The sequence below is a fragment of the Pleurodeles waltl genome, chromosome 11 (assembly GCF_031143425.1).
Source record: "Pleurodeles waltl isolate 20211129_DDA chromosome 11, aPleWal1.hap1.20221129, whole genome shotgun sequence".
Classification (NCBI taxonomy): Eukaryota; Metazoa; Chordata; class Amphibia; order Caudata; family Salamandridae; genus Pleurodeles; species Pleurodeles waltl.
The window spans coordinates 627,986,368-627,999,820 of NC_090450.1; positions in this window are offsets into that span (position 1 = coordinate 627,986,368).

Genomic DNA, 13,453 nt, shown 5'->3' on the forward strand with positions numbered 1-13,453 from the left:
CCATACGACAATGGGGATTTTTTGGTTTTGGTTTCGTTTTGTGTGGGGTGTCGGCCCCTTGGGCAAGGGTCACTCTCCAAAGGGGGCATAATATTGATGGACATTTCTGCCCCCCTTGAGGACAGATCGGCCTATTTGTTTTAAACCCATTTGCCCCCAACGGGGGCAAAAGCCACTAAGAAGCCAGAGATCATTTTTTTTGTGTGGGGGGGACCCTTGGGCAAGGGTTGCATCCGAAAGGGGGCACATAACTGTTGCCCATTTCTGCCCCCTAGGGGCGTATCGGCCTATTCTTTTTTAGGCCCATCTGCCCCCAAAGGGAGCAGAAGCCATATAGACACCAGGGATTGTTTTTTTTGTTTGTTTGTGGGAGGGGGGGCCCTTGAGCAAGGGTTGCTCCCCAAAGGGGCACATAACTGTTGTCCATTTCTGCCCCCCTTGGGGGCATATGGGCCTATTTTTTATGCCCACCAGCCCAGAAGCCATTAGACACAAGGGATTATTATTTTTCTGTGTGGGGGGCAGCCACTAACGCAAAGGTCGCTCCCCTTAGGGAGCAATAATTTTGGCTGTTTCTGCCCCCCTTGATGGAGGATCGGCCTCTTTATGTTAGGCCCATCGGCCCCCAAGGGGGAGAGAAAACAATAGATACCAGGGAAAATTTCTAAATGTTTGGTGGCGAGATGTTTGTCGAATGGCAAAGTATTTCCATTTGTGATTATAATGTTTTATTTCTCCTTTTTGTTCTAGTTCAAAGCCTTTGATTCCTTTGTTGTGCCTCCTTGTGGTTTTGGCAGTGGTTGACTTGCATTTTGCGTAGTTGAATGTGTTTGGTAAGAAAAACTATTTACTCCAAATGAGTATTGTTGCCATGATTTTTTTTGTAAATGGTGTACTAAGTGCAGGATTGTATGTGAAATTGTCCTTAGATTTATGCGTGATGATATTTGTGTTGTGTGTAATTTTATTTTGTTTTTCCTTTTTAGTCGGATATCATTGGTGCTTACTGTGCCTTTGCAGAGTTTTTGCTGGTGAGTCTGGCTTTTTCAGGCAAGTGGGTGGTATTGTTTTTGAGTATATAGGTCTTTGTGATGAAGCCACACTTTGTTTATTACTTATTTTACACAGTGTTGGTTGTTTTTTAGCACACTTGTCAAATTACTTTATTAGGAAGGATCATGGCTAGCCGAAGGATGACCGCTCAGCAGGTTGTTGGTATGCTTTTTGAGTCGTCTTCTGACCATGATTATGAGACTGACTGCATCTGAAGCAGAGGAGGAAGTGCACAATTCTGGCAGTGAATTTTCTGTCTGAAAGGAATCATCTGATAATGAAACCACTCTCAGTGCAGATGCAGTGCCTGTTTTAGAAGAGAACACTGATGTGCCAATAGTGCAGCAGCCTGGGGTTGGAAGGCTTCCCATTGGAAGACCTGGCTTCTGGGTTCTACCAAACATAGAGCAGTCAGGGCTGCCTGCCTTAACTGATCTCCCAGGGTGTGGAGTGAATGCGGAAAACTTTTTGCCTCTCTATTTCTTTCAGTTGCTTATGGATGAAGTATTTCTGGAAGAGATTGTTGAGCAGACTAATTTGTGTTCTGAACAGTATTTGTGGGAAAACAGTGCCAGACTTAGGCCACACTCCAGAGCTACCCGTTGGATTGCCACAAATCTGGAAGATTTGAAGAAGTTCTTGGGTTTAACTTTTTAAATGGGGCTGATAAGGAGGTCATCACTGTCTTCAAATTGGTCTACTAGTCCCTTGATGGCAACGGCTATATATTCTGCAACCATGAGTCGTAATCGGTATTTGCTTCTTCTTCGGATGCTGCATTTTGTTGCTAATGCTTTAGCATTGCCATGAGATCTCCCTGATTCTGACAGTCTTTTTAAGATTCGGACTGTACTTGATCCCTTTGTAGATTGTTTTTCAGAGATCTATGTGACAGTGAAATAAATAGTTGTAGACGAGTCTTTGATCCTGTTCAAGGGCTGTTTGGTTTTTAAACTGTACATTTCTAGCAAGAGGGAATGTTATGGAATTAAGATGTATATGATGTCTGAGAGTAATACAGGATATGTTTATAATTTCCAGGTCTACGCTAGTAGAGATTCCAGTATTGACCCCCCCCCCCCCCGGGTTGTCCGTCCAGTTTTGGAGTTAGTGAGAAACTTGTGTGAGAACTTGGTAGGCGACTGTTTAACAAAGGTCACCATTTGTACCTAGATAACTTCTACCATGCGTGCAATTGTTCAGGGAATTGTTCAAAGTAGACACTGTTTTTTGTGGCACAATCCGCTGTAACCGTAAAGGCTATCCAAGGGAGCTTGTATGTAAAAAACTTGAGAGGGGACAGTGCAGTGTCTTGTGTAATGATGAGCTGCTAGCTGTGAAATTTGCAGACAGGAGGGATGTCTACATTCTGACTACCATCCATGATGAGCGTACTTCCCCTGTGAGTGATTGGGGTCAGGTTGCTGAACTGTGCAAACCTGCATGCATTTTAGACTACAATAAGCACTTGGGTGCTGTAGACAGAGTAGATCAGAGGTTGGAACCTTACACTGTTGTTCTTAAGGCTTACGTTTGGTATAAAAAGTTGGCTATACATCTCTTCCATTTAGAAACTTTTAATACTTTTATTGTGTTCAAGGATTGATCCCCTGAGTCAAAGATGACATTTGTTAAGTATCAGGATGATGTGATAGAGAGCTTTGCTGTAGTGGAACAGGCAAGAGTTCCTAGAGAAGCAGTTGTGAAGAATGTGGCTAGATGGAAAGATCGCCAATTTCCAGATAACATTCCGTCCACGCCCAAAAAAAGACAGTCCAGCTAAGATATGTAGAGTCTGTGCCCGAAGTGGTATCCGGAGAGAGACTCTTATGTACTGCCCTGATTGTCCTTTTAAGCTTGGGATGTGTGTGACTGGATGTTTCAGAAGTTACCACACCCAAAAGAATAATTGGGAACTACAGTGAGCAGAAAAGTAAACTGCCTATTCTGTATTGTTTTATATTTTTTGTTCAGTTTCATGGTTGGAATTACTGTCATGTATTTAGTTAGAGGTTTTGTGTTTGTAGTTTTGTACTTACTTATAATTAGTTAGTGTTTTCTTTTTTTGTTAAAAATAATGTGATGGCGGTGTGCGTGGAAAGTCACTTGGCTGGCAGTGTGCATGGAGAGGCACTTGGCTTGTGGTGTGCTTGCAGTGTCACTTCGCTGTTGATGTGCATGGAGTGGCGGTTGGCTGGGTAGTAGTAAACTTCTGCCAGTGCGTTGATCCTACTCAGAAATGTGCGGAAAATGTGTTTTTCAGCTAAATTATAGGTTTGCAGGGGATTCAAGGTAAGAAAACATTGGGGGATCCATGCAAACCACACCTTCCTGGACTCCAGCGGGTGACTTTCAAAAAAGTGTGGGTTTGGTAGGTTTCCCTAGATGACTGCCACAGCCCGGACCAAAAACGATGCCCCTCCAACAGGTAGTTTTGTAATGAATAATTTTGATGTGTCCACGTTCCATTTTGGGCCAATTCCTGTTGTGGGAATTAGGCCTACCCACACAAGTGAGGTATCATCAGGAGACTTGGCGGAATGCTGGGTAGAAGGACGTTTGTGGCTACCCTCAGATTCCAGAACTTTGCAGCAGTGAAATGTGAGGAAAAACTGTTTTTTAGACACATTTTGAGGTTTGCAAAGTATTCTGTGTGACAGAACCTGGTGAGACCACCACAAGTCACCACATTCTACATTCCCCTAGGTTTCTCGTTTTCAAAAATGTATAGGTTTGCTAGGTTTACCTAGGTTCCAGCTGAGCTACAGGCCAAAATTAACAGTTAGGCACTTTGCAAAAAACGCGTACATTTTCAGTATAAAAATCTGATGTGTTCATGTTATGTTTTAGGGCATTTCCTGCCGCGGGCACTAGGCCTACCCTTACAAATGAGGTACTATTTTTATCGGGAGACTATGGTAGATTCTGGTTGGAAGGAAGTTTGTGGCTCCCCTCAGATTCCAGAACCTTGCAGCACCAAAATGTGAGGTAAAAGTGTTTTTGTAAACAAATATTGAGGTTTGCAAAGGATTATGGGTGAACCTAGTGAGAGCCCCACAAGTCACCCCATTCTAAATTTCCCTAGATGTTTACTTTTCAAAAATGTCTAGGTTTGCTAGGTTTCTCTAGGTGCAGGATGAGCTAGAGGCCAAAATCCACAACTAGGCACTTTGCAAAAAACATATCCGTTTTCATTAGAAAAAAGTGATGTGTCCACTTTGTGTTTTGGGGTATTTCCCGTTGTGGCACTAGGCCTACCCACACAAGTGAGGTACCATTTATTATCAGGAGACTTCGGGAAACACAGAATAGAAGAACAAGTGTTATTGCCAATTGTCTTTCTTTACATTTTTGCCTTCCAAATGTGAGACAGTGTGTAAGAAATAAGTCATTTTGAGAAATGCTCAGTAATTCACATGCTAGTATGGGAACTTCCAAATTCAGAAATGTGAAAATAACCACTGCTTCTAAACTCAATGGCTTGTCGGAAAGACATAGGTTTTCTTGATACCTATTTTTCACTCTTTATAGTACTTTGGGCTCTTGAAGAACCTACAAGCCCTATATATCCCGCAACCAGAGTGATCCAGCAGACATAACGCAATATTGCTTTAAAAAATCTGCCATAGCTGGAAAAAGTTACAGAAGAAAATGTTGACAGAAATGGCAGTTTTTTAACTCAATTTCAATATGTTTTTATTTCAACTGTTACTTTCTGCAGGAAAGCATTGAAGGATCTACACAAATGACCCCTCACTGAATTCAGAATTTTGTCTACTTTTTAGAAATGTTTAGCCTCCTGGCATCCACTATTGGTTTCATAGCCATATCAGTCACAAACTGGAAAGATGCTGAAAGCACAAAAAATGGGGTATGTCCCAGTAAAATGCTAAAACTGTGTCGAAAAATTTGGTCTTCTGATTTCAGTCTGCTGGTTCCTGGAAGCTAGGAAGATGGTGATTTTAGCACTCAAACCCTTTGTTGATGCCATTTGCAGGGGAAAAAAAACACTTGCTTTCTTCAGCAGAATGTTTTCCATTTTTCCAAGAAAACCCAAATTTTAGCTGTATTTTGGCTAATGTCTTATTTTCCTCCAGGGGAGCCCACAAATTCTGAGTACCTCAAGAATCACCAGAATGTTGAAAAACAAAGGATGTAAATTTGGCATGAGTAGCTTATATGCACAAAAAGTTAAGCACAAAAAACCCCAAATAGCCAAAAAAAAAAGCTAGGAACAGGAGGGGGGAAAGGTTTGGCAGTAAAGGGTTTAAGGGACACAGTGGTCCGGAAACACCCCACCAGTGGCAGAGGCTGTGTCTTCCCATATGCGAAAACCCAAACCTTGGCTTTAGTCAAGAGAGTTGGTTCTTTCATGGAATGATGGGTGCTTTTTTACTTTAGCTCAATGGACTCTCCAGTGTCGATCGTTGCTGTGAGTTTCTGGTTTCCTATTCTTATTTGGCACTTCAGGAGGGGCCAAACGGATTTTCGGTGGGTACCCACTGCAAAGGCAATATGGACTACCTACTCTCTGGTGTCTTCATCATTGTCTTTGGCATCGTCAGTGTTTTCGGAGATTGTTTGGACGACATACCTTCGCGAAGTGATTGTACTTCCCACATGGGGCATACAATGTGCCTTTTAGCAGGACATTCATTGAGCCAGTGGAGCGACCCCCTGCAGTATCTACATTCTTTCTGCTTGTCAGCGGGACCCTTTTGGGGTTGTGTGTTTGGGTGAGCTCGGATGATTTTAGTCTCTTCTGTCTTGCTGGATCGATGGAGCACAGCTTCCATATGAGAAGCTCTAACTTTTAATAGCTTCTTTGATCGCCCCTGGGTCAAGACGCTTTGCTGTGACATGCCAAGTTCTTGGAGTATTGCCTCACACAATTTAGTTGAAGAGCACCCTTGTATCACTTGACCTTGTATTTGTTAGTTCGTGAACCCACAGGTACGGGTTAGTTCTATGAGCCTCCCATTAAAAGTGTCTAGTGATTCTTCTGGTTTTTGGCATGCTTGGCGGAATACGAAACATTCATAATCTTGGTTCGTCATCAGCTTGATATGGCTGTTGAGGGATTGCAGAAGGGTATTGTAAGAGTGTGGCATGTTTTGTGTTATTGTTTTATAGGTTTTGTGAATGTCTTTTCTGCCTGGATGTAGTGGAAGAGCTCTGCAGCATTAAACAGGTATGTCTCCCCCTCGAAGTAAAACTGGAGACTCCCCACCCAATCTTTCCATTTTGGTGCCAATGCTGAGGGTGCGCCATCAACAGTGAATTGTTCAATGGCTGGGATAGCCGCCATGTTTGTATGGTAAAGGTTAAGATATGAATGCAGTTGGGCCTGTGCCGTCTGTACATGGGTTGTTCTCTTGTTGCATGGGCACTGTCAGTAGGGATCACTGATAGCCACCAGACCGAGCTTGTGGACATGTTAAGAGGCACTGCGTCTTCTTCTCTATATGGCGTGGTGGAGGTGCCCTTGTGTGTCTCTGATCACTCAAGGTGTTCAAAGGGATTGAAGTATTTGCAATGTGAGGACAGGGTTTCTCTCTGCTGGCCTTGAGGCGTTGCAGAGCCTCTTTCCTTCCTTTTACTGCAGGTTGACCACTCGAGTAGTGAAGACATACTATTTAATACATTTTCTACTACCTCTCTTCTTTTTCTTTTCTTTTAAGGTACCTTGCAGTGGTTGCAGTGGGATGTTGGCTTTGAGGCCTAGCCTGACCTGTGTGGCACTCACCAGGGGCTGCTTTCGCTTTCAATGTCGGTGGGCTGTGCTGACCCCCCTCACAGGATCATGCACCGTAGATGTCCCTGTTGGCGCTTTGTATTGCGACCAATAGACAGAGATGGCACACATGGCAAAGCTGTGCAGACGGGCCTCGGAGTTTGCCGGGGTTGTCAGGTCGCAGGTGGTGTTCCTGCAGCAGACATGCCTCATTGCAGGTGCACGGGGCTGGTCGGTATAGCGTAGCCACCTCTTTGCCAGTGTGATGAGTCAGGCCAATGCCCTGGGGTGTCGGTGCTTCAGGCCCCCACATATGCTATGTGCGCAATTAGCAATCAGACAACTTATGCATTTCATGGCCCCTCAGGGCCTGACGTAATTCCCCGACTTGCTTATTTATTAGCGTGTTAACTCAAGCTGAGACAGACCACTTTGAAACATATACACTGGGGATTACACTGAATCCCACCACAATAACATTAGTGGTATTATATTACATATACATGCAGTCAAACATATAGAACATGTCAAGTAACAGTATCAATCTAGCCTTGGGGATGAAAAGAGGAGAGGTAGATCACTGTGGTTAACGTGCAGAGGTTGTCACTCTCCATCTCCAACCTTCATAGGGCTGGCAGAGTGTCAGGTGAATCCAATGGTGTACATACTGGGCATGCGTGCTGTAGTAGTATAGCCCAAGGTCAGGTGCACCGATTCTACCCTGAGCAAATGCCAGGGTCAGCACCTCCCAGGAAATTCTAAGCTATTTTCGGGTCCATGTCAGGCTGAAACTGTCAAGAAAGGCTTTTGTTAGAGGAATTGAGAGAGTTGCAAACAAATAGTGAAATCTGGATAACATCACCATCTTTGCGATTGTTATTATTCGAGCAATTGCCAGAGGCAGCCTAAACCAATCTGAAACACACTAGGTCAGTCATACAATGGTTCTACTGTAGTTCTCTTGCCATAGCTCTAGGATATCCCTCCTAACCTGAACTCCCAGATACTGGACACCTGATTCAGCCCACTTCAGTAGGAGCTCAGTGCAAAATATGTTGCAGCTGCAGTCATGGGAAAACTCACTGACTTACAGCAATCAAGAGTTATCCCTATAAGGCTGCTAAAGGAACTCTCGCAATATGGGTACAAGATTGCCAACAGGTTCTTTCACATAGATCATCACATCATCTGCAAACCTCAACACCACGTGTTTCCAGTCTGTTGTTCAGTGTGGTGTTGTTGCAAATGGGCCACATAGGTTTCCACAGAGATACCATACAGGATCAGGGACAACTGGCATCCCTGTTGTATGCCCCTGCTGATCAAGAAAGGAGGGGAGATAATCCCATTTGTGCACATTCTGGTAGTGGGCACTAGAAGAAAGTAGGGCTAAACCTACTCTTCAATGTAAAACAAAGAGGTATTGACATTCCAGTGAATTGTAGGCCTTTGTGGCAACTGGAAAGAATGCAACCACTGGGAGCTATGTTCTATTGAGTGGAACAGTGAGAACACAGTTCACATACTGAGGATGGTAGATCACTGTCGGACAGATTGAGACTGATCATGAAGGACTGCATTGGGGAGGAGAGGAAGGATTAGATTTGCAAATAATTTTGCCAGTATTTGAAATATGGTGTTTATTAAGGATGTCAGCCTTTATAGTCACTTAAATTAGTTGGTTCAGTAAGCTTTAGGATAATTTTGATCAATGCCTCTCTAACAGAGGGAGGAGACAAACACTGCTCCTGGCATCATCATATATTGTGAGTAAGTGTGGGGCCAGTGCTCCAGCATCTTTCTAGTAAAATGTAGTGGTTAATCTGACTAGTTATCTCCCAGCACGCTACAGATTACTCAGATGATATGCTCATGTCAAATGGGATGTCCAAGTATTGCTATTGCTGTCCTGCAGCCAGGGCAACTGGATTGAATGAAAGTATTTTATAATTTTATCTGGGACTATACTTTTGGTGGGTTAGTACAGGGTGAAGTAAAAACAGAGCATTGTCTTTGTGACAAACTCCGTGGAACTTTGTCCTCATTGTTCAGCAGCTTGTTGATATAAGAGCTGCCCCACTTTTTCTTAAGCAGTGCAGCCAGGGTCTTACTTGTTCTTTTTCCCTGCTGAAGCATTTAACGGTGGTATGCCTATTCAAGTAGTGGTTTACTGTCTCACCAGCCTGGTCATACCCCAAAAGCTTTCTGTGGAACTGGGCCAAGTATTGAATCTTGCCTGTGACAAAGTATTGGGTTTGAAGAACCTAAAAATCTCCCTTCAGCCTATTTAGACACATTTATAGATCTGAAATACACCTTATTGCTTTGACAGACATGCAACTTGTATGTAGACCCTGAATGCCCTCTAAAGCATGATAAGAGATTTCACTGGGTCTTTATTGTGAGTGAAAAATTCTAAAATATCTGATTTCATTTTAGATTTGAAAAGTGGATCTCTGAGAGCATTTGGAGGTAGCTGCCAGCTGACAGTATAATCTTTCGTGTCATTCTGCATCACAGTCAGAATTATAGGTGCATGATCAGAGAGTGTCCTAGGCAGGTGCTCCATATGTCTGGTCTGTGCACCAACATTTCTAGTGACCAAACAGTACTCAGTGCATGACCAGATGTTGTGTGAGGTAGTGATACATGTGCCCACCATCTCCCTGGGGTGTCTACCACCCGATTTCAAGCAAGTCATGTACCAATGTCAAAGACTGCAGCTACAAGGCTGCATGGGTTTCGGGCCACCAGGCAGATTTAGACTTATCTAGGTTCAGATCCAGGACAACATTAAAGTCCCACCCCATATAACATTTGAGTGGCCCAGACTGACAATTTTGTGCCATATGGTAGAGAACAAGTCCGGGTAGTCAGTGTTCGTCCTGTACACCCCTGTTATAGTTTGTTTGTTACCCATAAGGATGCCATGTAGGACAACATATTGTCAGTTATGGTCACACATTGAGCTGAGGGTTTGACACTGTAGTCCCCCCTTCTAATCACAGTAGTTAAACCTCTTGCATATGAAAAAAAATTTGAGACACATGCACTTCCCAAATCGATCTCACCCTCAGTCTTCCTTTTATGTGCTTAGTAAGATACAATTCTTGAAGTAGCCCAATATACACATTGGGCCGGATTCACAAAGGTAAACTTAGACCAAAAGTCTAAGTTTAGAGCAAAAATAGAAGTTTAGACCTAAAGTCTAACTTTACTCATAGTAACATTAGGATTTTGGTCTAAACTTAGTCCAAAGTCTAAACTGAGACCAAGGCCCATATTTATACTTTTTGACGCACAACTGCGCCAACGCAGTTGAGCGTCAAAAATTTTACCGCCGGCTAACGCCATTCCAACACCCCATGCGGGCACCTTATTTATGGAATTACGTTAGCCGGCGCTGCGGACTGGTGTGCGTCAAAAAAAATGACTCACACCAGGCAGCGCCGGCGTATGGGAAAATGGGGGTTGTGTGTCAAAAAATGGGGCAAGTCAGGTCTGAGGCAAAATTCAGGCCTCAAACCGGATTTGCGCAATTTTTTTTGATGCCCAACCTCCATTGACATGACTCCTGTCTTAGCAAAGACAGGAGTCATGCCCCCTTGCCCAATGGCCATGCCCAGGGGACTTATGTCCCCTGGGCATGGTCATTGGGCATAGTGGCATGTAGGGGGGCCCAAATCAGGCCCCCCTATGCCACAAAAAAAATCTGAAAAAAATACTTACCCGAACTTACCTTTACTTCCCTGGGATGGGTCCCTCCATCCTTGGATGTCCTCCTGGGGTGGGCAAGGGTGGCAGGGGGTATCCCTGGGGGCAGGGGAGGGCACCTCTTGGCTCCTTCCGAGCCCACAGGTCCCTTAACGCCTGCCCTGACCCAGGCATTAAAAAACGGCGCCCATCGGGCTGTGCGCCGTTTTTTAAGGCCCACCCCCTCCTGTGTGTCAAAATGACGTCAGAGTATAAATATGGGGCACAGGCCTTAAAGTAATTTTTTGGAAGGGAACGCCTACCTTGCATCTAATTAACGCAAGGCTGGTTCCCCCTTCCAAAAAATGACGCACATGGTGGAATTTTGACGCCCGAGGGGTCGGACGTCAAAGTATAAATATGGGGCAGGGTTTGCGCGGATTGTGCGTCAACATTTTTGACGCACATTTGGCGCAAACAGAGTATAAATATGCCCCCAAATGTCTAACTTTAATACGAGTAAAGTTGGACTTTTGGTCCAAGTTTAGACTTTTGGGCTAAACTTAGACTTTTGGTCTAGGTTTACCTTTGTGAATCGGGCCCATAGTGTCTCCCAAAGTATGGGAAAACATGTCTCACTTTTTGCTGGTTTTTCATACCTCTGATATTCCAATACATTAATATGGCTCCTGTTATTCCCTATCTTTGAATACTAGGATCCTGATACCACCCCTGAAGAATCTATTTCTATTACACTTTTAATGTCTATTGCTTCTATATGCAAGAAAAGACATAACTAAAAAATCCACAGGCTTCCCAAGGCCTCTCATATTGACTTTTTCATTGCTTTATTGACTATTTTATGCTGTGCCTGTTATTGTTTACATTGTGTTGCAATTTTATTTTGAGATATATTATTGTGTTGTGTTCTGTATTTTGGAGATACCAAAAACACACTGCTTCATTTCCAGTCAAAAGCAGCACTTTATTTTAAGATTCAGATGACAAAAAACCATTTATCCCTTTTTATGGAGGGAAATACTACTGCTCTTTAACTACTTAAGACACCAATAAGCCTACAACTGTTGTACAGAGCAGTGAGTTTGAATTTCCATTACTAACGGAATGTTATACAGTCCTTGAAATCCACTGCCTATCAGATTCAACATGCCCATTTTTCCCAACATCAGGAATATTAAAAATATACTTCACAGAAATGAATTTCACTGTATCTCCTCTGTATCCTCGCAACTTTCTGTTATTACGTTAGGTTTTTGGGACTTTTGCCTACTATACACCCTTCAAGATTACAATTGAAATGGTAAATCCTTAGGTGAAGGAATTCTCAGGATCCCAACATCTGCCAGAAGAGAGAGACAGTATAGTGGGCCTTTCTGCCCATATTCCAAACATTTTCACATACTTCAGAGGTTGAGCTCACTGGATCTACCCTCTAAAATGCCTAGCTTGTGCCATTGAGAATCAAGTAACATTTCATAAAGCCCAGTAAAGGTCCGAAAACTCAACACCTTTAGTCTTGAAAAGCCAGATTTCCCCGAATTATTATTTGGAAGCTCATTCTTGGAATCAATACTAGACACTAGACTGATTCTATAAAGTCTGCGTCCCCCTACCCAACTGTTGGCCTAATCAATATTACAGTTTCCCCGCCCCCCCATGATAGGCTTGTCCATCTAAACAAACTTTAAGAAACAGAAAGACACTTGTAGGTTTCTAGCTTCAGTCACCAACCCATCGGTGGCTCATCAAAGTTGTCAAGACTACATGTGTTTCTAGCACTCCTTAATATCTTCTTTACACCTCTTGTACAAAGCATTTAGAGCTTAGAATAAAATGCAGTGTTTCATAAAAATCCTAAGCAAATGTTTAAAAAAAATTGTTCTGTGCTTAAAGTGATGAATATACTTCCTTTGTACTTTGCACAGACATCTGGAAATTATATTGGATTGAAGAGGGAGCATGTGTTTTGCAGAGCAATGGACATCTTTCAAAGTGCATGTATCTGGAACAAAATTAGTAACAGAAGTAGCTCCATCCATATACCACCAGCCTTACAGATGCATTAGACATTTGTGAAATCCTTAGCTAGTCAATGGGCTGTTGCAAGGAATAGACTACAATGGTCGGGGCAAGATGCTACTTTATGCTGTTTTTTCAAACTACTTGGTGGGAAAGCAACAGTTTCCGTGAGTTGCACATTGCTCTGTGTGAGAATGTGGATTATTAGTTGGGGTGGTTGTTAGACCTATATCATGTCAGGTCCGGTTAGCTTTCTTTAAATAAAACCTTATCTCAATTTAAATTCTGGGTGGCTGTTGCACAGAGCAGTCAGGCTTAGCTGAAAAAAAGTGTAAAGCTTTTAGCCGAATGAAAACAGTGAATAAGTAAGAAACACAACACAATAAAATCCTGACTCTTAATTTATAAAAGTAGTATATATATATATATATATATATATATATATATATATATATATATTTCTCCACAACTTTGCCCAAAGGGCGAGGACTGCTGCATATTTCCAGGATAATATTTTAAAACCCATTGGGGCGAGGACCGCTGTAAATCAACCCATTGAAGGATAAGAATTGCAAAGGGCATTACAATATCTAGCATGCATTAAAATTGGAAGCCCACTTACGAGCCCACCAGAGGGCAGAGTAAATATAATTAGAAATATATAGCTGCATTGTTGGTTTGCCTCCTACTAACCTGTGAACAAGGACTCTGTAATCCGAAACGTGTTAGGTATTAAAAGCAGCAGAAATAAATGAAGAGGTTATGTAAGCAGCAGGAGTACATGAAGCTTTGGATTTGTTCTCAATTTTAACTAATAAATATCTCTGAATGAGACTTCGTCTCTGTCCTTTGGACAAAGTTGTGGAGAAAAAATATACATACATATGTATATCTAATCCCTAAATTGACATCTACACAACAAAAATCAGATAA